The following is a 27,630-nucleotide window of genomic DNA, read 5'->3' on the forward strand; positions in this document are numbered from 1 at the left end:
ACCTGCGGGACGGCCGCAGAAGAGCACGACGAAGTCAAGAATTGGGGGAGGGCAGTTCTACAAAAAACATGCAGATGCGCCAAATCTGGCCTTTTCATATAATTATGCTTCTTATGAAAACTGAGGGCATCATGTCAAGGTGAGTGTGGGGGAGGGGAAGAGGCAATGAGTACAAAGGGCAGAGATCGCTTTCCCGCAGACCCAGTGTGGACACCCTAATCCCTAAGGACCTGGTGGCCTCTGGAAGGATTAGCGGGGAGTCACCACTTTCCCCCTGGCCCCGGATGCTCCATGTTGTCGACGGGGAGGAGATGCAGACACACACGAGCAGCTGGTGTGTGTGCGTGTTGGATGGCAGGGTCTGTGCCGAGAGCCGACGTCCTAGAGGATGCCCTGCCCCCCGTTCCTCCAAAACAGACACCTGTGCACACTACCCACACACACAAAATACCTATTTTTTTAAATAAATTTATTTATTTATTTATTTTTGGCTGCACTGGGTCTTTGTTGCTGGGCACGGGCTTTCTCTAGTTGTGGCGAGTGGGGGCTACTCTTCATTGTGGTGCGCGGGCTTCTCATTGCAGTGGCTTCTCTTGTTTCGGAGCACGGGCTTCAGTAGTTGTGGCTCGTGGGCTCTAGAGCGTAGGGTCAGTAGTTGTGGCTCACGGGCTTAGTTGCTCCGCGGCATATGGGATCTTCCCGGACCAGGGCTTGAACCTGTGTCCCCTGCACTGGCAGGCAGATTCTTAACCACCGCGCCACCAGGGAAGCCCCAAAATACCTATTTTAAGTAAAATAAGCAGTTAAAGTAGTCAAAAGAACATTGTCTTCTTCAAAAGGGTGGTGTTTTGGTCTTCGTTGAGATAAAAGTCTGTTACTAACAGAATTGCTTTTGGGCCACATAAAACGTGCCCGTGGCAGGAAGACGCTCATTTGGTGGCCTTGGCAAACGCCGCCTTGGAGAGACTCCTAGAGAAGAAGCAAACCTGGTAGCTCATGCGATAGACCCAGCTCACCCAGTCAAGCATGGAGGAGAGGCCACCCAGCGTCTCTAGGGGCCCCAGCTGGAGCGCAGAGCTCGGGGCTGAACGACCAGCTCTAGCAGGCAGGGCCAAGGCAGCACCTGCAGGAGACTGTCAGGCTCCCTCCCAGCCCAGCACGGACCAGGGGCGCGCCCACCTCTGGCAAGCCCAGTGCCCCCAACTGTAGACGGGAGGAAGATGGTGAGAAGGGCTCAATGAACAAACACCAGCGGGTACCCAGCCCAGGGCTGGAAACACGTCCTCCGAGATGCCACTTCCCTCCCACACCCCTGTGTGCCCGCCTGCGCGGCGCACAGGCAGTTCTGGTCCCTTGGGAGAAGGCAACATGACAATAAAAAGCCGTTCGCGGGAACGGCTGAGCCCAGAGTGGCCTGACTCTTTCACAGGGATCTGTGGTCCCTGGAGGGAGGAGCTGCTGCCCTCCTGGGTCATTGTAGTCTGAACTCAAGCAAAGAATAATGAGGGACCTTGACTGATTGGAAAACATGACGATGGGTCCTGCTGGCTTTCCTTAAATCCCACTGTTCTGCGGGTGCTGGCAAAGATGGCCCAGAGAGAACTCACACACTGGAGCCGCGAAACGGGCCCCAGTGAGCCAGTGTTGGTGGGTCTTCTTCCCAACCAGGTGAGGACGCCCAGTGGTCGGCCAGTGTGCACAGCAGCCCCGGGTTCAGCGTCCTGTGGCCTTCCCGTGAGGACTGCAATGCCAGGAAGGACGTGCCCTTCGGAGACACAGAACGGCGGCTCATCAGGCTAAATGGACAGCTTCCAGCTCTGCAACACGGCAGGAGGGAGAGCCTGGAACTGGGCACGGTGGTTCTGTAGCTCACGAGGCTCTCATCTTCCGACCCGGGTGCTGGCAGCAGAGAGCAGGGAGGAGGGTGAGCATGGGCCAGTGGCCTTACGTCATGCTGAATAGGGCCTGCCTGCAGGTCAAGTAGGAGCCCCAGGGTAAGGGCACAGGACTCAGGCCACCCTAGAACTCCTGTGGGAGCCCAGAATGTGGGCCCAACACTAACCCTCCCTTAGCGGGAAGTGGAGACGCAGAGACCCAGCAACTAGGGCTTTTTTCAAACTGTGTAACTGATCCGAGAGCCTGGGAGCCTCTGGGGATGCTTTAAGAGATCTGGAAGTTTCCAGGACTCACGCAAAGCTGGACTCACCCCTTACAGGGAGGCAACTGCAGTAAGGTGGCAGGTGAGCAGTCCCTTAGCTTCCGTGGGTGACACCCTTAGTTACCCCCAAACTATCTTTCTTAGGGATGTGAAAGAAGACTTGAGCTTGAGTCAATCATCTGTCGCTTTCCACAGAGTAAACTGCTCGCCTCGTCTCTTCTGGGCACCTGTTCCAGGTCCCTCAACACTCACGTCTTGAGAACCCTGTGCCACACGCAGGTGCCGCAGCCGACGGAGAGGTGAGCGAGGTACGACCCCTGCCCCTGGGACCTTGAGATCTAGGACAGAAGGAGGACCATGGGGTCAACATGGTCAGACACACGGTTAAGGAGCAATGAGCTCCAACCCCATGGCTTCCAAGGCCAGACTCGACCATGCGCAGCAGGCAACGGCCACGTTGTCACGTCCCCAGCTCCCACGTTTGACCCAATGGGAGAGCCCCCCGCCAACCTCAGGCTTCCTTAGTGTTGGTCCCCTAACACCAAGGTGACCAATGAGCTGCCCCTTCAGGGTCAAGCCCAGATGATTGGCAATGGCTCCTGCGGTTACTGCGCTGAAAGGATTTTGAGCCAGGCCTGCTAGCGGGGGCTGGCAGGGAAGAGAACCAGGACAGATAAGCCGTGCCTCCCACTGACCCCAAGGTGCCCGTGCTGCCACACGTTTACTGCTGACCTTCAGGTATTTCTGCCCAACAGGTCGGTTTCCCCAGCTTGACCCAAGTGAACGATCCAACTCCATCAGAGCTCCTGTAACTCGGTATCACATTGACTGTCACAGCTTCCCAGTGCAGGCTCCACCCCACCCAGCTCACCGCTGGCTCTGAGTAAGCAGCAGGAGACCTGCCTGGCCCTGGGCACAGCTCGTGGGAGACTGTTAGCGAAATAAATTTGGACCTAATTTGTTCACTCAAGCCATCCACCGCCAAGGAGCAGGCTAGAAGGTTTGGGCTGATTAATCATTGTTACTGAAGCTGAAGGGAATTAGCTGTATAATTCTGAGCAGTTGAACTGGAATTCCACTGAGCTTTCATCACGAGACTGAAGCGTCAGCAAGGATGCCTTTCACGGGGCTCAGAGGTGTGATTACGCTTTCACGTTCTCTCCACTTGCCTCTGAACTAAGTCCAGTGCCAAAGGCTCACTATCAACTTACATTGTTTTCATAAAACGTTTGTGGAGCCACAACACACGAGGATTTCTTTACTGAAAACCCTGATGCCCAGGCCAGGACTGAGGCACCTGCCCCTGGCGGTACATTTTACACTGGCTGGTTTCCTCACTCTTCCCAGTGAGGCGCTCTCGTTGCAGCTGTCCCTGTCACTCTCTGCCCAAAGCATGGCTTTCCTCGCTGTCTCCTCTCTGTCAAGACGGTCATACACGGGGCTTTGTTCCATTCGCTGCTGCACCGGCCTGTGGCCTTTGTCGTGGTGACCTGAAGAAAGCCCCTTGACCTCGTCTTCCTAAATCTGCCCCTTTAAGACCACAGGTTGCCGGCAGCTTCTACTTGTGTACCCTTTGGGGTATGTTTTGTTTGCAAGGACGTGAAATCTGCCTCCTGACACTAATTTCTAACATAAGTGTCTACAGCAGACAGATAACGCTCAAATTCCTGAACAGCCCTGGACCTCTGTCACTCTCCCCTTTTCTAAATTAAGCCACATGGGTGCTTGGGGTGCCATGGTGGTGTAGGAGTTGGCATCCCATTCTTCTGTGGTGTCACACGTATTCGCATATAAAACATGTAGAAGGGGGCCTGACTCTGAATACGTGAAGCCATCACTTTCTAATTCATCCCAGCTCACATCAAAAAGAAAACCCAGGGCTTCCCTGGTGGCGCAGTTGTTGAGAGTCCGCCTGCCGATGCAGGGGACACGGGTTCGAGCCCTGGTCTGGGAAGATCCCACATGCCGCGGAGCGGCTGGGCCCGTGAGCCACAACTACTGAGCCTGCACGTCTGGAGCCTGTGCTCCGCAACGAGAGGCCGCGATAGTGAGAGGCCCGTGCACCGCGATGAAGAGTGGCCCCCGCTTGCCACAACTAGAGAAAGCCCACACACAGAAATGAGGACCCAACACAGCAAAAATAAATTAATTAATTAATAAAAAAATAATAAAACCCAGCCCACGGTCCCATCGACAGAAGAAGGTCTTAGAATGAAGCAGACCCAGGCACCAAGGGTAGGAACAGCACTCCAGGCTGATGGCTGAGCGATCACAATGATACAGTCTTGCAAGGTGGCCTTGACAGTAAGAGACACGCTGGCTGAGAAGCCCTGGTCACACCGCAGGAACCCAAAGAGTTAGGGCTCTTGTCATGGGGGACCCGCTGGCACAAAGGAGCAGTACCTTCTCCTGTTTATTAAAATTCTAGCTCCGTGGCCCGGGAACACTGGTCTCTCCCATCCGTATTCAGGGTTTGTCTCTTGTTAAGTGTTATCTCATTAAGGAGCTGTCATCTAAAAACTTGGTTTATTTTGAAAATCTAGCCCTACATAAACAAACGGGGGATTATGCTGATTGAGTGATTCATCGTTTAGTTATTCATCATCAATCATCATTTAGTTATTCATTTATTTCCCCATTTTGTTCTACAACAAATCCCAAGGAGATTATAATATACGTAATAACTTCATTTCTTTAAAAATACCAAGCAAAAGTATATAATAAGTCAGGCGAGCTAAGAAAGTGTCTGGGATGAGCTCCGAGTCTTGCATTTAAAGACGGCAGCTTGAGTTCATGGACTTCACTCCCCCTCACCTTAAACATTCTCACTGAATTCACTTTCAAAATAAGAGAGGAATTTTGTGACTGAGCTGGAAAATGATGCTGCTGTCACCATAAGCAATAAATAACCAGAACTTTCCGTAGGTACGTGGCTGGTGGGACACGGACCCCACCTGTATTGGAGGAGTGACAAAGTCACGCTGTGAAAGAACATGGGTCAGAATACGTTGCTGCAAATATCTTTGAAAAATACAAAATGCCATGACACCATTGACTATTTCACCATAGCCTGTGTTATTGTTTCAGTTAATGAACTAGTTCAACAAACTGATATGGAGATGTCATCATTTATCTTTCATCAAAATAAAATTAATAAGAAGTCATTGGGTGATTTTTCATGATGAAGTGTAAGCAAAAGGTAACCTTCTTTTTTTTAATTTATTTATTTTTATTTTTGGCTGTGTTGGGTCTTCGTTTCTGCACGAGGGCTTTCTCTAGTTGCGGTGAGCGGGGGCCACTCTTCATCGTGGTGCGTGGGCCTCTCACTATCGCGGCCTCTCTTGTTGCGGAGCACAGGTTCCAGATGCGCAGGCTCGGTAGTTGTGGCTCACGGGCACAGTTGCTCCGCGGCATGTGGGATCTTCCCAGACCAGGGCTCGAACCCGTGTCCCCTGCATTGGCAGGCAGATTCTCATCCACTGCGCCACCAGGGAAGCCCCAGAAGGTAGCCTTCTTGATCAGTGAACATTAAAAAGCATAAGCGCAGTTGCTGACAGCCCTGGGTCTTATACACAAGTGGAATCAATGACTTTTGCACCGTGTTCCATAGCAATGCCGGATTCTCTCGTAGAGGTGAAGAGGGAAGCCTCGACTTCCTGACTTCCCCCTTAACCAGAGCAGCTTGGATTTTTCTGTATTTGTTTGTGTTTTATTTTACCTGAAAAAGTTACGCATCTGAAAACTGTTAGAGCAGCGTTGAGCTAATGCGATTGCCTTGTTTACAGATGAGGAAACCGAGCATGGCCCAGGACCCAGACTCTCACCCTTACCTGGGATCTTTGCTAAATCAACTGGCTGCAGCCACAAGTCTGCACTTGCCTGCATTTCTGTCTCGCTATCAGTCAGGTTCATCCTGATCATACCTCTGGGTGATTGGGTGGTTTTATTATAACCAAATATAAAATAGTTTATAACAGGGCAGAATCACACAATGCAGGCAGACCTGACATTTTTCTCATAGGACTTGATGAAAAATGGAGTTATGACATTGTTTGAGATTATTCCAGAAAGCGAAATGCAAAACAAACTAGCCTGAGGATACAGCATAGCCCTCGGGGTATGTTAGATCCTCAAAGCCCTTTTGTTCTGCTAGAAGGTTTGCTAAATAATGTCAAGAACTGAAAATGTCAGTGACATCTAGTACTGAAGACTACAGGGTTTTTTTAATGGTTAAACCCTAGGTTTTTACCTCCTGTTCAGCTTGGAGAAATGTCAGGACACATACCATGTGAGAGTAGCAAGCCCGAGGAGTGTCTGGGACAGGCTCGCAGACCTAGGATTTCAGATCTCTCATCTGGAATCCATTAGGTGGTAATATTATTAAGCTTCTAGTCAAATAGAAAAAAAAAACAAAAAACACCGTATTCATTGGAAATGGAAGGCATTTGAATGTCAGCAAGTTTTCCTACAGCCAGGGACAAGGTTTTCTTGAAAGAAATGGAGCAGCAGCCAGTCTGTTTTCCTGGCAATTCCACCCTGTTTGCACATGGTTGGAATATGTAACAGTTCTTCCCTGGGCAGGGCACTTGACCTCCCCATAAGCCCTGTCTCCTTTGTCATTACCTCAGCCCTGTGGGGTAAATAGGACTCCTTTTGGCTGGTCTGAGAAGTTGTGAACTTAGCTGAGGTCACCCAGCCGAGAAGTGACAAAGGCGCATCTGGAATGCCACCCTGGGGCTCCTGGCCCAGTGCCCCATCCTGGGCACCCCCCTCCACATCCCTGAGCCACCAAAAGTCTCTGTGGTGGACTGAATTGTGCACCCCCAAATTTATATGTTGAAGCCCTAACCCCCCACGGGACCATATTTGGAGATAAGGTCTCTAGGGAGGTAATTAAAGTTAAATGAGGTCATAAGGGTGGCGCCCTAATTGAGACTGTGGCCTTACCAGAAGAGGAAGAGACCCCAGAGATGCTCTCTTTCTCTCTCCCTTCTCCCCCCACACACAAAAGAAAGGCCAAGTGAGGACACAGAAGGAAGCTGTCTACAAGCCAGGAAGCAGGCCCTCACCAGAAACCAAGTTCACCAGCACCTTGACCTTGGACCTCTGGCTTCCAGAACTGTGAGAAAAGAGACATGTGTTGTTTAACCCCCTCATATGCGGACTTTGTCGTGGCGGCCTGAGCAGGCTGAGACAGCCGCTCTCACCCAAAGCTATGGGGTGTGAGTAGAAGATCTTAGAGAGGCCAAGGGAAAAGATCCCGGAAGTCAGAGCATGGGGGCCCCTTTCTAAGAGAAAGAGCAAATGAGGGGTCCAGGCTGAGGGCCCAACAGGTCCTGTGTGCTCAGGACTCTGTGGAGGTAACTGCTATGGGGCCTCCGATCTGGGGGTGAATCCACTGAAGGGAGGCCCAACCATGGCAGGAGGCCATGGGCCCCACTCCCACAGGCTTGGGGTTACACGGGGACTCCAGACTTACCCTGGCCAGCCTGCCAGGTCAGAGGCAATCCCAGAAGGGACCCAGAGTCAATGGCAGAGGTGGGACCCTGAAGGCCTCGCTGGACTGGACAGTCAGGCCCAGAAAAGCTGCCCTCCTCTCTCCCTTCCAGCCAGTGCCAGGAGGGAGCATCACAATGCCCCAGGGACATCACCAGAGGTCACGAGGGAGCTGAGGACCAGAGGACATGCGTGAGCCTGAATGGTCCTGTCTGTCCAGGCAAAGCAGGTTCATGTGTTCATGAAACGTCCGCTGAGCTCTGACTACAGGCAGGGACTACAGTGCCCACTGGAGACCCGACGGGGATGGGCTCAAGCACGGGGTGGCGTCTCCTAGGGAACCAGGGCTCCTGGGGAGCTGCCAGCCAACCGTGTAACTGAGACGTGGGCACCTTGGCAGAGAGCAGTGCCGAGCACGGAGGCTCTGCTGAGGCAGTTGCTAAACGAGGAGTTTGAACTTGTTAAGTGAAGAGGCATCCCTGGGGATTTTCAGGCAGGTGAGAAATGCCTAAACGTGCATTTCAGAAAGGTCACTCAGGTGGCGTTTTTGGAGAAGGGAAAGGCTGGAGGGGATGAGGCTGGTGGGAAGGTGGTACAATAGTCCAGACAGGGAGCCCCTGCACCAGGGTGGAGGTGGCAGAGACAGAGAAAGAGCTGGTGACGGACCAAACGTGCACATCAGGGGATGGGGGTGTGCTTCCAGACCCCCTGGTTTCTGGTTTGAACAGCTGGCATGATCAGCCATTAATAAGGTGGGAGCACAGGAGGGCAAGTGGGGACGGTGGAGGCAAGGAGGCTAGCTTGCTTGAGTTCCTGAGACATCACCGTAAAGGTGTCCAGGGGTGGATGGGACACAGATCTGGGTCTCAGAGGAGAGGTCTAGACTGGATGCATGGAGTCAAGGATCCCTTGACCCATAGATGGCATTTCGGTGAGATCACCTGCTGTAGGTGAATTGTACCCTCATCCAAATTCATGTGTCCAAGGCCTAAGCCCTCGTTCCTCAGAACATGACCACATCTGGAGAGCGGGCACTTAAAGTGGTGCTCAAGTTAAGATGAGGCCGTTAGAGCGGGCCCTACTCTAGTCTGACTCGTGTCCTTATAAGTAGAACTGTGGACACATGGGGGACCCCAGGGATGCACGTGCACAGAGGAAAGACGGCGTGTGGATGCAGCGAGAAGAGGGCCTTCTGCAAGTCGAAAAGTCTCTGCAGAAACCAGCCCTGCCGACACCTTGATCTTGGACTTCCAGCCTCCAGACTGCGAGGAAACAAATTTCTGTTGTTCAAGCCCAGTCTGTGGCACTTGGTTGTGGCAGCCTAAGCAGAGGACAACCAAGGAATCCTGTAGGAAATTGGGATACTAGTGAGATGGAGAGGAAAGGAAGCGCAAATCAAGATGATTGCGGATGGAATCGTGAGAACCAGAGGAGCATCACATCAAGTGGACACTTCCTGGTGAGGCCACACACCAGTGAAAAGCAAGAGCTGTTTCTGTGGAGCAGTGGGGACCAGGCCAGACTGGATGGCTGGACAGAGCGGCGGGAGGGCAGACCATGGACATAGCAGGAGTAAACAGCCCTTCAAGAGGCTTGGGGTAAAGGGCAGAAACGGTGGGGACAGCGGTGTGATGGGGACCAAGCGCCCAGGGAAGATTTTAAAATTCTGTTTTCTTTTGTTCTTGGTGAAGAGCATGTGTATTATGCGAGAAACTCAAGACTGCTTTTGTGGACAAGGAGTAGCATGTGGCTGGCATTGGACGCATCCTGCAAGACCCAACCAAAGACGTACAGAACACTCCGCTGGGATCGTGCAGAGAATTTACCGAGGGAACAGTGGGCAGCATTACAGAAACGAAAAGGGCTGCTGAGACACCCAAGGAGAGTCATTCAACAACCAGAGCTGAACAGAAGAGAGAAAGAAACGCTGATGTCCGCACCAGGCTTGTCTAGCAGGACCGCACGGGGGAAGGTGCCCAACGAAGTTGTGCATCAGAGGACCTGGCACTTTCGGAACTGCAGCATCATCACAGGAGGGTCAGAAAGCAGGGCTGGATGCCTCTTTCACCTCGCATCTGCTCCTGGAGGCTCCTAGAGACAAATCCAGCCAAGGACCTAGGGCAAGAATGCCAAGCGAAGAGGCCAGAGAGGCCATGCCCCCCGGGTACAGCGTGGATTTGGAGCTGTTCTGGGTGAATTTTGTCTGCCCAAAAAAGATACATTGAAGGGCTTCCCTGGTGGCACAGTGGTTGAGAGTCCACCTGCCGATGCAGGGGACGCGGGTTTGTGCCCCGGTCCGGGAGGATCCCACATGCCGCGGAGCAGCTGGGCCCGTGAGCCATGGCCACTGAGTCTGTGCGTCTGGAGCCTGTGCTCCGCAATGGGAGAGGCCATAGCAGTGAGAGGTCCACATACCGCAAAAAAAAAAAAAAAAAGATACATTGAAGCCCTAACCCCGAGGACCTCAGAATGTGACCTGATTTAGAAACAAGGTCGATGCAGATATAATGAGTTAAGATGAGGTCACACTGGGGTAGGGTGGGCCCGACTCCAGCATGACTGGTGTTCATATAAAAAGATAGCTGTGTGAAGCTGGACACACAGGGAAAGACGGGGGATTAGACTGAGGATCTAAAAGCCCAGAAACACCAAGGATGGCCACCAAAGACTGGAGCGAAGAGAACGGAAGGGGATAGATCCTCCCCTAGGGCCTCTGGGGGAGCAAGGCCCCACTGGTCCTTCGGTTTCAACTTCCAGCCTCCAGAACGTTGAAACAATACTTTCCTGTGGTTTTAAAGTACCAGTTTGCTGTACTTTGTGAGGGCAGCCCTGGGAAACTAACACGTGGGGATAGAGGCTAACCAGCAGATTTAGGGAACAATGATGAGCAAAGTTCCTGGTTGGGCTGGAGGGTCATGAACAAAAGGCGGGAAGTTAGGCTTCCTGGGAAGAAAGAGGAGGGGGCGGTGTGGGTGCAGAGAAGGAAATTGAGGCCATGCCCTTCCTTCCCCTGCTTTCTCCAGCGTGTGACGGGCAGGGTCCTCAGCCATGAGTTAGGTGTAGTGGCTGGGGTAGGAGTTGGGGAGCCGGGGAACAGCGAGGCACATGTGGCAGGGAAGGGACAGGAAGGTTTCTGAAGAAGGGCGTAGTGGCCAAGTGCCTGGGCAACCTGCCTAGATTCAACTCCATCCCCTTGTCTGGCACCTGTCTTCACAGTCTTGCGATCTTTCTCCAGCGGCTACTAGCCTGGTATGGGGCGAGATGTGGGCTGTTGGTATCAGTCCACGGTGGGGACTTGCAGTGTGGACACTGCCAAGCAGTGCTGCCTGATAGGACTTTCTGCTGTGAAGGAAGTATTCTCTAAATCTTTACTGTCCAGAGGGAGGGCCACAAGCCATGCCTGGCCGCTGAACGCTTTAAGTTGCTGGTGCAACTGACAAACGGAATTTGTTTTCCTTTCATTAATTCCAGTTTAAACCACAGGTGGCGCTGGGCTGCCATACTGGATCTGGCATGGGTGAGCCATGGTGGGTGTAGAAAAGGCCAGTTTCAGCCAGGGAGCTGGACCCACAAAGCCCGAGGCCAGGTTGGAGTCTCATCCAGACAGAGGAACAGCCTGAAATCATTAGATTCTCTCTTTACTAAATTAACTCCTCAAGGGGAAATTGGCCGCTGGCCTAGGAGTTGGTGGGTAATTTTGAGGAGTGAGGGTTGTGTTGAGGTGTGAACCCTGGAAGGAAAAGTCATTCTCTAACATCTTTTCTTAGTTGGCCAAGGTCACCATGCCCTGCAAGTACCTTGTGCTTGTAGTATGTGTGAGAAGCTTTCTGAAATGTTTTAAAACTTCCCAGATGTGCTGAAGAGCTTTGTCCTAGAGAAGTTACAGACCTGGTATTTTCATGGTGCTTTATCGTATCCTTGGGTCCTTCTCCCAACATTTTAAAGAAAGCTCTTGAGAGGATAAGACGCCTGTTGATTAATTAAACTCAGTACAAGCCATTTGCCCTCTCCTGGGGCTTATTAAGCCACAGAGATTCCATAAAGAAGCCGCTGCTCAGATGCAGGAAAAATAAAAGAATTGTAAACAGTCACACAAAGGAATTCTAAGGACACAAGAAAAATAAATGTTGGGAAGTCTGTGCCGTGCCAGCAATGGAAAAATACACACACTGATACCTGCTAGGATCACTGATAAGTGGTCCTCTTATGAGAGTCGGAAACACAGCCACAGGGCCTGGGCACCACGGCTCATAAACGCATGGAGGATACGCAGCTTCCCAGATGCTGACAACCGGTCTTCATAAATCCCCTAGTGTAAAGAGGCCAGGGGTCTGCCATGTGTTTCCAAACGATAAAATTCAAAGGATTAATGACAACTTAGCTTCCTAGATTGATTAAAAAAAAAAAAAAAGCACGCTACCCCTTTGTTTAAGCTGGATGTGGTGTCTGTGCTGCCCAGGACCACGTGGTTCTGTGCCCTCTCCACCCCAGCCCAGGCAGCTGTGGCATGGGGCAAAGTATCCCTTTGTGCTCTGTGAATTTTTCATACATAGACTCTTAGTGCTCTGGGTTTTTTCCCCCCATTTTTTCAAACCTAATTGGAAAAAAGTCATTCCAAGAACCCTTATTAAATACTGTCATTTCAGAAGTGAGAGTGTAATGATGAAGATGTCATTTGGGGATTTGGAAAAACAACATTTTTTTCAAAATCTATGAAGTTAGCCTGCCCTCTTGAAGTTTGGGTGTTATCTCAGTAAAATGAGTATCCCTAGGCAATATTTTTGGAAGGGAAAGGGCTGGTCAACCCGCACACAGGTGACTAAAACAGCAATATTTCTCTCTCACCAAATAGCCCATGAAGTTTCTCTTACTAAAGCAACATCCAAAGCTCGCCTTTAGCTCCTGCTGGTAAAAATCAATTCCAGCAACAGACCGGGGAGCAGGGTTTCATGATGAATGCATTCATTCTCTGTAGAATGTTTGGTAGCGGAGCTAAGTCTCTCATAAGCTGCGGAGCCAAGGGTAAGTAACTCTGGCTTGTGAGTTTTGTTCTCAGTAGGAAAAAGAAACTATTTAAAATAATATTTCATGGTTACCTCTTCTGGAAGTTACATGCCAGGTGCTGGGGTGGAGGTGGAATCGGGGAGACCTGCCCGAGGTCGGTTTGGAGGCTGCCACCTTGTCCGTCTGAAGCAATGTCTCCATCACGCGATGCTCATGGAGAAGGCAGGGCATTGACAACTTGGGTTTTGTTATGATGACTGCTATTACTTACGTATCTGTCCAATACTCAGCCCCCACTGCCAGCCGCCGCTCCCCGCAGAAAGAATGCAGGTAATTGGAGACAAGCCTGCCTTCCCGGGGCCGTAGCTGGTAAGTCCTGTCACGATTTATGTTGTTTGGTTTCCACTAAGGAACCTGCAGATAGCTGCTTTCAAAAACCCAGCCTGCCCTGAGGATAGATATGGTAAGTCTGGGTCAAATTTATGAGAGTTTCATGAAGCACATACATCAATCAGCTGGATCTGAATAAGCGAAGTCCCTTCGTTCCCTCAAACGGCACGAGTCTCATTCATTCACTCCTTAATTCAGCGAGTATGGATGGATCCTCCTGTGTTCCAGACACTGGAAGGACCCGAAGACACCAAGAGGAGCGGACAGTCTCCTGTTTAATCATTCCACTGCCCTCCTCCCAACTCCTTTTAGGTGAAAAATACAGTAGAAGTTGGAGAACACACAAGTGAAACAAAACCCAGACCTATTCTCTTACATGCCATGGTGCTCACAGGTGGGCATGGTTCCCAATGTTCACATCCCTTCTCTGTCACACCTGAGATGGAAGAACAAGCAATGAGCATCAAGGGGGCCAGGTGCTCAGCGACAGAGAGGGGGCATGGCTGCCCTGATGGGCGTGTGGAGTAGGTGCTGATTAAGGCCCCTCGGGGAATTCCACCTCCTCCAGGCAGCCCTCAGGAGTCTGTGAGGCAAGCTGGAGCCCCGTCCCTTGGCCCCAGTGTTGCTCCAATAAACTGAATTAGTTGACTTTGGGGAACGGCGCCCCATCATGACTTACTCAGGCGCTGGCTAAGACAGAAGGTTACATGAATTGAGTCATCATAGCTGGGGCCAAGAATGTTTTTTATGTTCCCCACTGTTACCAAGTTTCAAATATATGGATTCCTCAAATATTATGCACATAACCACAGGGCACGGTTCTAGAAACTAATAGCAGAGGGCTGTTAAAATGGAAAAGAACTTTGCATTTGAAATGTAAGAACAAACAACTTCTGGTAAATCTGTTTAAAAAGAAGGAAGATGTGGAAAGAATTCTTCTTGAGAGGACCAAGAAGGCTGCAATGCAATCGGCTGCCTCTGGATCAAGTTAGAGTCTGCCACGTTTGCCAATGGTGACATTGAACTAATGGACTGATTCATTTGATAACAATCCTCTGAGATGAGTACGGGGCACTCCCAGCATCGTCCAAGCCTGTGTGTCACAAGTGTGCTCACCCATCCTCAACTGTCCTTTCACGATAATGTCCAACATTGGAGGAAATTAGAAAGAGAAGACTGTCAGGCGAGGGGAAAGGGGAGCCGTCCCTGAAGGGACAAGTGTGCTAGGCTGTGTGTTACCAGATGCAAGTTCGTGTGCCTGACCCACAGTCCGGCCAAACAAACGAAAATGGCAGAGTTCGGAGCAGAAAAAGATCTATTGCAGGGCCCTGCAAGGAGACGGGTGGGTCGTGCCCGAAAAAGCCTGAACTCCCTGAAAGGTTTCAGCAAAGCACTTTTGTATTTAGTATGAACTTTTAAAGGCAAGGTGAGGAAGGGGCGTGGTTTGTTGTTTCAAACTTCTTGGTGTCGGCATCCTTTGTTCTTGCCGCAGTCCACCTAGGTCAGGTCAGGTTCCTGTAAACCTCCAACAAGACGAATGTTATTCTCTCTTCTGCAACTTTGTACATCTATATGAATGTAAAAGTGTTATACCCTTAAAGGTCAGAGCCTTGAGAACAGCCTATCCTGCATATTTCAGGCTCTAGGCAACATTCTTTTACAAAAGGTGCAGAGCCAGCACGACTAGGCCCAGGCAACAGAGCACAGGGGTTAAAGTAAAAGAAATAGATCCAGCATGGAGTCAGATGTGTTCTTCCCCATTATGTGTGTAGTAAGGGTCATTACAGAACTGTCTCAATTGACTCTCACCACACACTTTGAGATGGACGTTAGTATGGAATCCGTATTCTAGAGGAGAGAACGAAGGCTCAGAAAGGCTGAGTCACTTGTCCAGAGCAAGACTTTGAATTTAGGTATGTCTGATGTTGCCATCTATGAACTAGAAAGAAAGCAGCGAATGTTTGGCTGGAGGAAGCCAGCCGTGGGGGATGGGCAGTACTCGCTTCCAGAGCTGGGCTGTGAGCTTGGTGGTCCTTCCCAGGGAAATCCGGAATAAAAGTCTGGCTGGCTGAGATCCTGGCTCACAGATCTGAGTTGGCGGGATCCAGGAAGACTAGTCTGTTGGTGGCATTTGGCCTGTCCTGAAGTCAGGGATATTCAGAGAAACACAACCCAGGGTGGGGTGAAGCACACTTCATCTGACCCAAAGCCAAGCCTGACCCCAGCAATCATTAGCTCCTCGGCCTTGGCCACAGCTTCTTGGAGCTGCATTAAAATCCAAGTGGGTCCACTCTGACTGCCGGTTCCCTCGCTGAGGGGAGTGTTGCCAAAAGAGCAGTCATCTCCTGTATTCACGCAATCGCTTATTAAGTCAACGAGCATCTCTTAGGCCTACTGCGTTGCCAGGCTTGGCATGAGACCCTGGAGGTACAAAGGGGCAGGAGGGGCCTCCCCAGCTGCCCTTCCCTTGGAATATGATTGAGTGAGAAGCGCAGCAAACACACACTCCGCTGAGCCTTCAGATCTATAGGCATTTTGTAGATCAAGTAACCGAAAGTAGGCCCTGCACAGAAGCCAATAACTCCCCATGGAAACAGCCATCTGTTGAAGGAAGTTCTGATTCGTGATTGGAAAGCAGGAGATAGTTGGCCACCTCTCGATACAAAACCTTCACAAAGCCTCAGGGCCTCTGATTGGCCCTCTCTAAGACAATCTCCCGTTTCAGACATTTCAGGACTTTTCACCAAAAACAAGCCATGTGGTTAGGGTGTCCAGTCTTCACAGCCCACCCTCCCTACATGGCAGGGGTCTGGCTTTTAAGTTTGAGCTTTCTAGCCACATGAGGTCGATATTATTTTTATGAACTTCCAGGAAAAAGAATGGTCAGTTGAATAACCTGCAAGTGATCTTAGAAGACCCGACCCAGCTCTCAGAAGGGAAAGATGGGGAAAACAAACCACGAAGTAAAAATCAGTGCACTTTCCTTTGCTTAGTTTTAAACCCACCCCTTCATCCTTCGCTCCCTTTGACTGGAACCCCAAAGGCCTGATTTCCTATTTTCAGGTAGTCCTCCTGGGCTGCAATCCTGCTTGGCCTGCAGATAACTTCTGACTTCGGGAAATTCTGTAAAATAAATCTATATATCATCAGGTATATCTGCTCTTGAAACCAAAGACTCAAGGACTTACGCCTAACCCCGTAGCTCAGCAAAGAGGGAAGAGGAAACAGAATTCTTTTGCAAATTGGGTTTGGGTTTGCGGCAGCGCTGGGGTTTGCTCTAAGCAGCTGGGCTGACCGTCCCAGAAAGCCCCCCGGGTCCCTGTGCGAGTCTGCCTGGACTGATTCCTTTTCTTGGCGGCAGCTGGAGGCAGTGGCCTCAAAACCAGCCAGTCCTAGGTTCAAAGTCAGGCTTCCTCCCCTTATATGCCTTGTGTGGTTTCCTTTATACATGAAGCAGGGATGATAATCACACTCGATCAGGATGCCGTGAGATGAAGACATTTGGGAAGGGCTCAGCCCAGCGTTTAGCATCTAGATGGGAGCTCCCTCCCTCTCGTTCCCTCTCAAACCTGAGACTGCACAGGGCTCTGCTCGGGACCTGGTCACCGCCCAATCCACCGTCTTCAGTGGGCTGCTCCCGTGGCACCATTGCTGGAGCTGTCAAAGCACCCAAAGCTTGAACAAAACTGCCAGGAGCTCCTGGTTTTGTGCACCAAGAACACAGGAGGTTTTTTTGTTTTTCTTTTTTTTTTTTTTAATTAAAGTATAGTTGATTTATAATGTTGGGTTAGTTTCTGCTGTACAGTAAAGTGATTCAGTTATACGTCTATATACATTTTTTATACTCTTTCTCATTATAAACCATGTTTTTATTCATTGTGTGGGCCTTTATAAGTTGAAGCACATGGAGGTATTTCACCAGGGACTTCCCTGGTGGCACAGTGGTTGGGAATCTGTCTGCCAATGCAGGGGACATGGGTTTGGGCCCTAGTCTGGGAGGATCCCACATGCCACGGAGCAGCTGAGCCCGTGCGCCACAACTGCAGAGCCCACGTGCCACAGCTACTGAGGCCCACACGCCTAGAGCCTGTGCTCCGCAACGGGAGAGGCCACCGCAGTGAGAAGCCCACGCACTGCGACGAAAAGTAGCCCCCACTTGCCGCAACTGGGGAAAGCCCTCACGCAGCAGCGAAGACCCAACGCAGCCAAAAACAAATAAATAAAAAATTTAAAAACAGAAAAAGAAAATCCATAGACTGTTTAGTATCTTAGTTTTCAGGTCTCTGAGCAGGAAACCACTGGATCCTCTAGAAACAGGGGTCCCCACCCCCCGGGCCTCGGACTGATACTGGTCTGAGGCCCGTTAGGAATCGGGCTGCACAGCAGGAGGTGAGCGTCAGGTGAGCGAGCAAAGCTTCATCTGCCGCTCCCCGTCGCTCGCCTTACCCCCTAAACCATCCCCCACCCCGTCCATGGAAAAATTGTCTTCCACGAAACTGGTCCCTGGTGCCAAAAAGGTTGAGGACCACTGCTGTAGGAGACCAAGTCCAGGGCTGCCCGCTAAGGCGGGGCGTCGTAGCCTCCAGGCCCCCTTGGTTATCATTTCTGAATGTATCTAGAGGCCATGGCACAGGACACCATTGTCGAATGGGTTTAAACCAATCGTGTTCCTGCTTTCACTGTTTGTTGTCATGGCATCTCTCTAAAGGCAGCAGATTGTAGCGTGAAGAGCTTGGGGCTTAGTGGTAAAAGCTCTGACTCTCCTTCTTCTGTTCATTCATCTGTTTATTCAACAGCTCTGCATTGAGCAACTAGCAAAGAGCGAAGCACAGTGCTGGGCGGTGGGTGTGCAGAGACGACCTGGCTCCTGGTTCAGGGCGCTCACGTCTAGCTGGGGACACGGGACACAAAGGAAGCCAGGTCTAAGTGATGCAGGAGCCCAGAGGGACCATAACTTCTGTGACCACACCAAACCTGTCTTGAGTGTATACATTTATCAAACATTATGCCTTACAGTGAATACGCTTTCTCTGAATGAATCCTCAAAACAAGCCCGTGAAAAAGATACCACCTGCATCCCCATGTTACAGTCATCAAAACCAAAGCTCTGAGATGTGTCACTTTCCCAAAGTCACACAGAGACTGATGGAGAGTAAAACCCAGACCTGCTAGACCCCAGAGCTCCAGCATTTGACAATCCCTTCACATGCTGTTTGTCTCCCCTTGTACCTGAGTTGCCGCCCACACCCCTTTCTGGGTCGTCTGCCATTTAAAACCCCCAAAGCACCTTGATGGTAGGGGTAGGGAGGTAAAATACTTCATGATGTAAAGTATCATTAATAAATTCCTGAGTTTTCTACACAGGGAAGTACTTGCTGAGCTAAGCAAGATTTTGATGCATTTTCAACAGCCCTGAACTTAATTTGAGGCTGAGATATGGTCTCTTATTAAACATGATTGTTCAACTGATTTTCAGATTCTTTTGTGCAGCCAGGCTTAACCATGTGAGGTTCATAAGAGCCGTAGAGTCCTGTCTGGCCCGGCTCTCACTCACTGCGGGGCCACCCAGCCCAGGGTGCTATTGCTTCTGGATCTACTGTATCACAACTCAGTGGGACCCGATTCCACAGGAGTCGGACAGCCCCGTTTTTGCGGGTCCCTCTGTCCTACATGATGGTTTCAGCACAAGATTCGAGGCAGCCAGGCCCACCTGCCCCACGCACATCCCCTGGCCACTCACGCTCGCCTTAGGGGATGTGGAAGCAGGTCTAATTGCCTCTCCCGTTACTAGAGGTGCACGTGGATCAGTTCTAATCCACAAGCTCAGGCTCTTCCTCAAGTGATGGGTCGGTCCATGCACTTCTCAGATGTCTCTTCCGACTTGATTTTTCCAGCGAATGTGGAACACGTTTCCCAGGATGGGTGGAAATGCACTAGAAGACTTGCCTGCATATTGTGCAAGCCAAGGGTGAATAAACATTCAAGAGGAGACCGTCTCCTTCCCCGGCTTCCCAAAGGGAAAGCTACTAATTTAGCAGTTTGCTCTCAGCACAATCTCACAATTTTAGTGCAATCTTAGAGCAATCTCACAATTTCACTGCAAGCCACTAACGGAAAGTTACTTTCCCACCTGTAAAGTTACAGCCATCTTTTCCAGCCCTCGAAAGGCATGATTGCTCTATCGGGGTCTCTCCTGAGACAGTGTTTTCCAAGATATTCAACTCAAAGCCACGGGCTCCTTGTTCCTGGCCAGACTCTGAATCAATGAATCCTGTCCTTGAACTTGACAAAGTCTCCTGCCCTTGGCAGGGAGAAGGTGGGGACATTCTTGATTCCCACCCATCACGCCCACTCCCTTGCAGTTGATCTTTTTCTTTTCTGTTTTCTTTTTAGTCAATTCTTTTTAGCATCTTTCCAAGATGCTCCTTTCTCAAGGAGAACCAGGACTCCAGTTGGGCTGGGGACTCCTGGAGAAACGCTGCCAGGACACAGAGTGCTGGGTATCCATTCATCCCTCATCCCCACGGTTGTATTTGTGCCCTCCCACCAGCCATTGTTGCCTGGAGCATAACTCACCTGAAATCCACTCCCCCAGGGACAATTACCCAACCTCAGCTAAGACACTTGCCCTCCTTGTGTCTGTTTCTTCTCTATAAAACAAGTGCTGGCCTGAACCCCAGAGTCTGGCATCTGAGAAGCAGAGTTTGTAACTTGCGATCAAAGAGCCCGGGGCTTTGGGGTTTGGTCACAAATGAGGGTGATGACGAGGCTGGTCTCCTCATGATTTGTTTCACCCAATGGGGACTCAAACCAGGAAGATAAATGTGCAAGGTCCCCACAGTCAGTTGAGCCTGGGCGGTCCAGAAATGATGAGTTGATTAAGTCAGCCTCCAGGCAGACTACCAGTGACCACACCTAATTACTCACTGACCACTCGTGGCCTGACCCTTGGAATTCCACACCTGTGAGTCACTCACCCTCCTCAGCTGCTGGGCTGTGTATCCTTCTCCAGCCCGCTTGTTAGTGGTCACCCTGCAGAGCTGGTCCTTCCGCCAGCACCAGGGCCTTTGGTCACCATCAGGCAGGAGGTTAAGCCCTGAGTGCTAGAGAGGGGATATTCTGGGTTTCAGGATTCTACGTGGGCAGTAGTAGAAATAAGGTGGAGTTTTACCCATGCTAGTGTCGAGTATTGGAATTTGCTAAAAAGAAGACAGGAGAGACCCCGATAGAGCAATCATGCCTTTCAAGGGCATAGAGACCTTGGTGAACGGTGTGTGACCCTGTTGACCGTGCTGAAGAGCCATTCAAAGACTATGAGGCCCCCTGGAGATCAGCATCTAGCAGGGAACGGAGCGGAGGTGGTACCCGAGCAGAGGCCAAGGCCACCCAGCAGGAGAGGCTCTGTGTCCAGGCACCACAAGTGGGAATTAGGATCACAGAGACGATGTAACCACTGCCAGAGACACTGACCAAAGCAGAGACAGGGAGGAAGGGACAGCCTGGCTCCTCCCATGTGCCCACCCTCCTGCTGGCCCCACCCAGTGGCCCAGGGTGGCCAGAAGCTGGGGACCAGGAGTCCCCCGAAGTGTAGCTTGTAGAACATTTGGAAGGATGTTCCATGCAGAATATTTGGAAGGATGACTCTGTCATATGTGTGAAGGGTGAGTTGGAGGGACAGAGATAAACCAACAAATGAAGCTAGAAAGGGTTTAAACTGAGGTGACGGCCCTGGTGGGAGAATGACAGGGTGGCTGCAGACCGTGAGGGAAGACAAATCCCTAAGACAGCTAGCTTGCTTGAACTTGAACTTCCCGTGTGACACAGCAGGTCGACTGCACTGACTCACCCGGCACCGCCCCATCTCAGTCAGGGCCCAATCAGGAGAAGAAATTTGAACAGGGAAGGTTTAATGTAAAGAATTATAAACTGTAACAAGGAATAACTGGCACACCTTCCCAAAACCTCACTACAAGGGCAATAGAGAAAATAAAAAGAAATATAAATACACATATACACATGTGTGTATATGGACATACACATATATATCAATATATAAATACACATATACACATGTGTGTATATGGACATACACATATATATCAATACATAAATGTGTTCACCTTGACTACTCACTCACCTTTTACCTTCCATCTTCTAAAACTGCAACGAAATCAGAAGGCTAGCAGAAGGAGACACCAGTAAGAAACAAACTTATTTATGCCACAGACTCCAAAAAGCCTTAGAAATCTGAGCTACCAGGTGCCAATGAGAGGGTGATGTGGCCCAGTGGTGTGGTGCATAACATACAGTTTGCAAGAACCAATTGCTACATTTCCAAGATGTCTGTGAGTCAGCTTTTAAACATGGCCATTATCAAAACTTAAATTATATAAACTTAGAATTTAAAGTATTTTATTAAAAACAAAGATAAAGGGCTTCCCTGGTGGCACAGTGGTTGAGAGTCCACCTGCCGATGCAGGGGACACGGGTTTGTGTCCCGGTCCGGGAAGACCCCACATGCTGCGGAGCGGCTGGGCCCGTGAGCCATGGCCACTGAGCCTACGCATCTGGAGCCTGTGCTCCGCAACGGGAGAGGCCACAACATTGAGAGGCCCGCGTACCGCAAAAAAAAAAAAAAAAAAACAGAGATAAAACTCTCAGGATGCATCACTTCCTAATTCTTCTATCACGTTTTGCCACCGTCTGCTTTTGAGGGGACCCCGGTCACTTGTGTCTATGTGAAGAATGTGCTACAAGCATCTCTTCCCGAATCTGCCTTCAGTGACGTCACATGGTAGCTTGAAATGGACCATGATGGGAATATTTACACCACAGGAATCAAGAGACAATAGAAATCAGGGCTGTTTTTTCCTTCCAGAAGGTAGTTGTTAAACATTTACCAAGATGCCACTGGATGCAACTGAAGACATGTGATCTTAGACCCTCCCCATATCCCGCCCCTACTTCACACTCAGAAGACCACCCGTCCCAATCCAGACAGAAGAGTGTGTCCTCTGGGGAAACTGAATCGGAGTCCGGGAAATCGGAGTCTGGGCTTTGGGAACTCAGGCCCAGCAGACAGTGGGTACAGGAGGAAGGACTAAAAATAGGGCAGTTAAGCAAAACTGTCCCCCCAGATGGTGAGACTCGCTAACTCCCTTCCCTTGTTTCCTTTCCAGGATGCCACGCATCAGGGTTACCCTTCCCACACCGAAGGAGGAAGGTGTGGAAAAAGAGACCAGCCTGAGAAGAAAGCCCACAGCCACTCACCCTCAGGGCGCCGAGGTGAAGCGTCTCGGCCCCGTCAGCTAGTTCTTCCCCAGGGTTCGCTGGCCTCAGGGCCCCTCAACGCACAGTCGGACTTTCAGCATCTCACTGTGAACGGAGGCTAGATCACCAAAGATCAGTAACTATTTGAGAAAAATCCTAATGTGAAAGACAGAAACCGAAACCAACCAGCAGGCAAACAGGGGGAGAAGGGCTTGGCGGGAGCCCAGTCCGTGCCAGGTCCCATGCGTGCAGGGCTGGGCTGGGGACCCCATCCCATCCGTGGGCAGGAGCGTCCCCGCAGTGGGTTGACCAGTGTCCCCGCAAAAGACACTGCCAACGGGAGCCTGTGAATGGGGCCTTATTGGGAAAGGGTCTTTGCCTAGGAGTGTAACTTGCACCTGGAGTCCTCCCTGCCTGACGCCCCTATACTCCCACATGCCCAGGCAGTGGCCACGCGCCCTCCGGGGCATCCCCAGCCATCTTACAGACCAGGAACCCCAGAGACCAAGGGCAACAGCATGAGGTTCCACTTAGCTTACAGATCCTGTGTGCGGTGGGGAGAGAATGTGACGGAAACCCTGGGGGCCCAGCTTTAAAAGTGGCCTCCGTGCCCTTCTCCGTGAACCTCCAGAGACCCTCCAGAGACCCTCCAGCTGCAATCAGCCTGCAGCAGGGCCACCGAGCAGGACGGGAGTCCAGGCTCTCTGAGAACCGCCCATTCCTTCTAGAAACACAGGTCTAGTGGTCCATCCTACAGCCGAGAGAGCTGAGCACCCATTCCCCGAAGCCTCTGTCCGCTGCCCACATCCTTGTCCTGAAGCCTCATCTTCTGTTCTCTGGGTGTGGGTGGCCATGATGACTTTGGCTTCTCACCTAGAAATAGGCTCCTATCACGCAGTGATTAACGACATCAGTGTTGATTACTTCTGGACACCTCAGATGCCTTCACTTCTCCTGAAAGCATTTACTTCTAACAGTGACGGCATTCCAGAAACCGTCCTGGGGACTGCCAGCCCACATCCGTCCCCTGGGCCTGCCCCCTGAGGTTCCTCAGGCTGGGAAGGGAGGACCCCTCTTTGTAAACGTTCCCTGATTCTTCCTGGAAAGGTTCACTTCCCCCTCTTGGCTCTGAGCATCTCCAGAAGAGGTCACCAGGAATCTTCTCAGCATCCTGCCCATAACAGTTTCTCAGCATCTCCAGAAGAGGCCACCGGGAATCTTCTCAGCATCCTGCCCATAACAGTTTCTCTGCATCTCACTGTCCAAGCCCCCTTCCAGGCTGGGAGCATAGAAAAAACGAAAAACTGGGACTTCCCTGGTGGGCCAGTGGTTAAGACTCTATGCTTCCAATGCAGGGGGCATGAGTTTGATCCCTGGTCAGGGAACTAAGATCCCACATGCCATGTGGCACAGTCAAAGAAAGATTTTTTTAATTTTTAAAAATTAAAAACAAAATAAGAAAAACCAAAGCCACAGCTGTCTCTAACATGTTAAAGACAAGCACAGTGCCTGGCACACAGTGGGCGCTCAATAAGGCTCCTCCGATCCATGACTGAATGAACACACGCACGGATGGATGAATAAATTAAGGGGAGCCAGTGTGGAATAAATCACAGGGAAAGATAATCACGGGCTGCACAGCTGGGCAACGGGCGATTTTTCATTGACACTCCAGCTCCGCACAAAATTCAAATTCTCATTAGCACACAGCCTAAAACACAGTCCTCACTTCTAACCACGACCCTGAGAAAGGCAACGGTGGGGGAACCTTTAATGCCTTCTTCCTATTGATCACAGCCTCGCCAAAAGGAATGAAAAGCTTAGCTTCAAACACTTTGCTGTGAAAGGCTAAAAGGAAGCAAATTCAGCGTGGTATCGTGAGGCCCGGGTCCCTTTCAGGCACACCGCGGCCACCGACTCGCCGGGTTTGTGACTCGCCCCGTGACATGCCGCCGTGCCAACACACATTCTGAGTCACCCAAGCAGATTTAATGCCCTCGCCACAATGACTCTCTCGGCCTTTTCTTCTAAACATGGTTAAAGGGAAGATTCCGACCTACCTAGGAAAGGATTTTAATCAGTTTAGTTCCGGAAATAACTATGGAAATTCAGATTTTTCCATTCTGCTGCTTCTGAACATTATATGCTAACAAATGGCTGATGAAGCCACCCCCAGCCCCGTTCTTTTCTTCCCCAGCCCATCGGGAGAAATGACTTGACTGGCAGCCCTTCTGAATCCCACATGGAAAGGTCTGAGTGAATAAGCATATGAAAAGGCAACAGAAATGAAGCTTCGGAAAATAAGAAAAACCCCAAAATCACCCATCACTCTTCACACACCCTACAGATAACCAGGCCCTCCCATGAAGAGCCCTCCCGCTATCGCCAATTATCTCAGTCCTTGGGAAGCACGAACCTGAGAAATCTAGACAAGGACGTGTGTACGGTGACCAACTGTAAGATGTACGGGTGACCATAAACTCATTTGTAGACTTAAAACAAGCCCGGAAGGTACAGGCTGCACTCGAGGTACGATATTGAAGACACGCCAGGCTGCATCGTAGTCAAGCACTGGGGCAGCATGAAATGAATCATGCAAAAAGCTTGGGGAATGTTCGGGGATTCTTTGGGTGGCTTCCCAGCATCTTGCAGCGTTCACCCTTTTATCCCGTCGCTCAACAGTATTTACTGGCATAACTGCTCCTTTGACCTTTGCAAGAACCCTTTAATGGAGGTGGAGAAGTCTTTTTTTTTGGTGGCCTCACCACACAACTTGCAGGATCTTAGTTCCCCGACCAGGGATCGAACCCTCTCCCCCTGTACTGGAAGCGCAAGGTGTTAACCACTGGACTGCCAGGGAAGTCCTGGAGGAGTCATTTTAAGGGTGAGAAAACTGAGGTTCGTGGAAGAACTTTTGCCAGCATCACAGAGCTATCGAGAGGCAGAACTGAATCTGTCACCCTGGTCTCCTCAAGCAGCCCTGTCACTAACGGTGTTCTTTCTGGGGCCTTTAAAACTAAATGGTGTAAATATTAAATTGGAAGGTGAAACCTCCCAAGGGCGCTTCAGATGTTGACTGAAGTTTAATTGGTGTGCGCCTTTTTTACAAGCATGTCTTTAGCTCTTAACCAGATTTGCGGAAGTAAAATATCTTCAGGCACCATGAGGCTCTTGGTCTGAACCCTGCACGAGGATTGAAGGTACGTCTTGCCCTTCCTGTCAGCTCGCAACCTTCTGCAGAGTTGAGGGGCAAGAAGAGGGAAGCTGAGGGCTCGGAGGCCCCCCTAGGATATACCCCCAGCCCCGGGATTGTCAAAGGGCCCTGCTCCGAGCGGATCATAGGAAGTCATTGCATAGCAGCCAGAATTCGTGTGTCTAGTGGTTGGCTAGTCCGAGACCAGGGTCCCTCAGTCTCAGCTCTACGGACATCCGGGGCCAGTAATTCTTTGCTGGGGGCCATCAGTTCATTGTAGGATGCTCTGCAGCTTCCCTGGCCTCCACCCACCAGATGATGGGAGCATCCCCACCCCAGGGGAGACAACCAAAAATGTCTCCAGACACTGCCCGATGTCCCCCAGGGACATAATGGCCCGGTTGTGGCAGATGTGCCTCACTCTTTCAGTCACTGCCCACAGGTAGATATTCTCTCCCAGTATTTCTCTGGAGTGCATTGTTTCTTGCAAAGAAAATGCAGACTGTGCCCCGAGGCTGTGGACAGAGCAGCCCCGGACCTGAGCACGTGCTCTGTGTGCCCCGGGGCTGCTGGCGAGCACCTTGTAGAGGCTGTGGAACTGGGTCATCACAGGAACCTTGTGCAGCAGGTACTATTATCATCCGACTTTATGAATGAGGAAACTGCGAATGCCCAAAGATTCCCCAGGACGGTAGTATTGAGGGCTCTTTGGGCCTCACGCTCAGCTGTCCCCACTCCAGCAGAGGCCCTCACTTCCCGAAGGCAGATCTCAGTGCTGTGGCCCAGACAACGGCTAGACCACCCTAGACACGACCGTTGAAGCTGTGTCCGTGATGCGTGTGTTAGTGACCCCGTATGGTAACGAACCCACGTGTGTGTGTGTGTGTGTGTGTGTGTGAGTGCATGAGAGCCGGCTCTAGGGAAGTAAACTCTTAGTATTTTGCAGAAATGTCAGGCCACCATCAGTCACTCAGAAAGCAAAAAATAAAAAAATTTTAAAAATTGCTGCAAATACAAGGTGCCTACAATAAGTAATCTAATTTCCTACGAGCCCTTTTGCCTACACGAGCATCATTCCATATGAAATGTCCCTGGATATTTTAGGATCCTGGCAGGCACTGCTTGTACGTGCACCATCAGGGGTATAAAGGAGCTTTCCTTGGAGGGTCCAAGACCACAGGCAAAGAGGAGTAAAGTGTTTTTTAATGCTGAGTGGACCTTTTCAAACATTTAGCTCACCGAAAACCATTGCTCTGGAGAGATGAAATCTCAGGGGCTTGTATCCACACAGAGTGTCACCCTGGAGCTTAAGACTGAAGCCTGGTCCTTCCAGAAAGGAGCTCTGCGGACCTTCCTGCACTAATCAGCCACCCCACTCACCCCATTCAGGGCAGATTCATGTGTGTCCCCAAATTCTGTGATACTGGGCTTACCTTAGATGGAATGTCTCCTGGACCCCTGGTTGGGGGTCAGTGTCCTCACAGGAGGAGCCCAGCAAAGGCAGAATTTCCACATTCCTAAAATGTTGGGTCACATCCCTGAGCTGTTGTCTCCTGGGGAGACCCTGAGAAAAGGCCAGCTGCGAGTGAGTTAAAATTCCTCGCTGCTCCGTCAGAGATCTGAACACAAACACGCACGGGGTCTCATCCCAGTTTGCTGCCAGGCTCCTGCGAGGACTAAAGTCCGTCGGCCAGCGAAGAGTTTTATGCCCACAGGATTTTCCATCTGGGGTTTTCAGTGGCATTATTTTTCTTCTTCACTTTCTGGGAACCCAGTAAATTGCTCATACGTTGAACCAAGTGGAAAGCATTTATCCCTGACTGACAACAGCCTGCCGTCAGGGTGGCTTGCGGTGGTCCCGCTGGTCGCTGCCATTCGGAGCACAGTGCCAGGCGGGAGGGAGGGGCGCGGAAAAGCTTCCCCATCTCGGGCTCCAGCCAGGGCCTGCCGTGGAGCTGATGGCTGCTTTCCTCCCCAGCCCAGACCCCACCCTACGCTGGAGCTCCCGCCATCCACATGGGGTCCAAATGCCATCACTTGCTAAATGACTAACAGTGTTATTACTATCTCACGAGGCTGGCATTTTCAAAGATCTTTCCATTACAAAGGACGCCAGAAG

General features: G+C 50.8%; 1 long non-coding RNA gene across 4 annotated transcripts; it reads right to left on the bottom strand.

Moving 5' to 3' along the window:
- Positions 1 to 495: 495 nt before the first annotated feature.
- Positions 496 to 27,474, bottom strand: LOC137226061 (uncharacterized). 4 transcript variants are annotated; one of them, XR_010944157.1, is made up of 7 exons: positions 26,945 to 27,474; positions 20,026 to 20,247; positions 13,425 to 13,484; positions 12,751 to 13,279; positions 11,831 to 11,985; positions 2,207 to 2,496; positions 496 to 1,969 (listed from the first exon to the last, which is right to left on the bottom strand). It is a non-coding gene; the product is annotated as an uncharacterized lncRNA (long non-coding RNA). The 4 variants fall into 4 exon arrangements; XR_010944155.1 differs by having other exon boundaries at positions 496 to 2,496; XR_010944158.1 differs by lacking the exon at positions 20,026 to 20,247 and having other exon boundaries at positions 496 to 2,496.
- Between the last annotated feature and the right edge of the window lie 156 nt (positions 27,475 to 27,630).

This window comes from Pseudorca crassidens, chromosome 6 (genome assembly GCF_039906515.1).
Source record: "Pseudorca crassidens isolate mPseCra1 chromosome 6, mPseCra1.hap1, whole genome shotgun sequence".
NCBI classification, from domain to species: domain Eukaryota; kingdom Metazoa; phylum Chordata; class Mammalia; order Artiodactyla; family Delphinidae; genus Pseudorca; species Pseudorca crassidens.